The 2,152-nt window shown below is 49.8% G+C and overlaps 1 pseudogene; it reads left to right on the forward strand.

Moving 5' to 3' along the window:
• The first annotated feature begins 833 nt into the window (after positions 1 to 833).
• Positions 834 to 1,835, forward strand: LOC139999987 (olfactory receptor 14C36-like; annotated as a pseudogene).
• Positions 1,836 to 2,152: the final 317 nt, after the last annotated feature.

Genomic DNA, 2,152 nt, shown 5'->3' on the forward strand with positions numbered 1-2,152 from the left:
TCGTCTGCAGGCAGAGCTGCAGCACAGGAGGGTCTGCTGAGTGTCCGTCTGTCCCTCCCTGGCCTTGCCTCCCCTGGCAGCAGCACGCTGGCATTCCTCCTGGCTTCTCCAGGTGGCCGTGCTGCTGCTGGTCTTGTTCCCAGGCTGGCTGGGGATGAGGGTTTCAGAGGCACTGGTGTGCCCTCGGGGTGTTTGGGGAAAGGCGAGTACAGGGATAGGGTGAGAGTTCTGGAGATGTGGACTTTGAGCCTGGATTCCTCTGCTTTCAGCAGTGTTCAGGTTCTTTTCAAATGAACAACTGAATACAACTTTCTTGAAGCTCTTATAGGGCAGCTGAGAAGAGCAGTGATGGAGAGTGGCTGTCGTCTCTGACACTCTGTGCTGAAGGGACAGTCTCTTTCCTCTGGGGATCCACAAGGTTTCACTTGGAGTCCAGCAGAATGCCCAGGATTTATGCCTTAGAAACAGTTCTCTGGTGTGGTGGGGCAGCAAGAACCAAATCCACAAAACAAATAATTACATACCTAAATCTCCACACCTCTGCTCTGCAGTTGGGTGAACTAGGAGCAAAACTAGGGAAATCTCTTTGATATCAGCAGTAACCTTAATCTGAGACTACCCCATGTTCCTACCATGTTACTACCATGTAACTACCATGCTACTCCCTCTGGCTGTAGTGCAGGACTGATTCTTCCATTGCCCACAGAGGAGTCCCCTGCTCCCAGAGGCACTCTCAGGCAGAATCAATGAAAGAGAGCTTCAAAATATCTGCCTGGAAATGGGCAATCTTTTGGTGATTTTAAATGATAAAATTTGAAGTGTTTTCCTCTGATATGTCTGTGGTACATTATCACTGCCTTTGTCTTCCTTGTACAGGACCTCATGAGCAGAAATAACAGATGTCCAACGCCAGCTCCATCACGGAGTTCCTCCTGCTGGCATTCGCAGACACACGTGAGCTGCAGCTCCTGCACTTCGCGCTCTTCCTGGGCATCTACCTGGCTGCCCTCCTGGGCAACGGCCTCATCCTCAGCGCCGTAGCCTGCCACCACCGTCTCCACACCCCCATGTACTTCTTCCTCCTCAACCTCGCCCTCCTCGACCTGGGCTGCATCTCCACCACTCTGCCCAAAGCCATGGCCAATGCCCTCTGGGACACCAGGGCCATCTCCTATCAAAGCTGTGCTGCCCAACTCTTTCTCTTTTCTTTCTTGTTTGGAGCAGAGTATTCCCTTCTCACCGTCATGGCCTACGACCGCTACGTTGCCATCTGCAAGCCCCTGCACTACGGGAGCCTCCTGGGCAGCAGAGCTTGTGCCCAGATGGCAGCAGCTGCCTGGGGCAGTGGCTTTCTCAATGCTGTCCTGCAGACTACCACTACATTTTCCCTGCCCCTCTGTCGAGGCAATGTTGTGGACCAGTTCTTCTGTGAAATCCCCCGCATCCTCAAGCTCTCCTGCTCAGATGCCTACCTCAGGGAAGTTGGGGCTCTTGTGTTTAGTGTATTTTTAGGCTGTGCTTGTTTTGTTTTCATTGTGTTGTCCTATGTGCAGATCTTCAGGGCAGTGCTGAGGATGCCCTCTTCTCATGGCCGGCACAAAGCCTTTTCCACGTGCCTCCCTCACTTGGCTGTCGTCTCCCTTTTTGTCAGCACTGCCATGTTTACCTACCTGAAGACCAACTCGATCTCTTCCCCATTCCTGGACCTGGTGGTGTCATTTCTCTACTCAGTGGTGCCTCCAGCAGTGAACCCCCTCATCTACAGCATGAGGAACCAGGAACTGAAAAATGCATTAAGGAAATTACTTTCCCACGTAGTATTTGAGCACAAATAATATGCTCAGCATCTTAACAGTACTGAGCAAATTTGTCACAAAACACTTTATGAAATTGTTTATTCTTTTTTTTTTTTTAATATGTGATAATATTATTTTGATTTAAGGAAATTTCTTCTCATCCTTCTATGTGTTGATATTTATTTTGACCCACTCATGTAGGTTACTTTTAACAATCTTCCTGTGTAGATTAAGGCAATAAAGAAGCCATGAGATATTCACAGCTCTCCGATCCCATCTCACTCTCCTAATGGCGAAGGGGCTCAGGGCCAAAAGGCCTGCTGTCACATTTAGGAACAGCTTTGGTGGCCCTTGGG

Source organism: Anas platyrhynchos, chromosome 31 (assembly GCF_047663525.1).
Source record: "Anas platyrhynchos isolate ZD024472 breed Pekin duck chromosome 31, IASCAAS_PekinDuck_T2T, whole genome shotgun sequence".
Taxonomy (NCBI): Eukaryota; Metazoa; Chordata; class Aves; order Anseriformes; family Anatidae; genus Anas; species Anas platyrhynchos.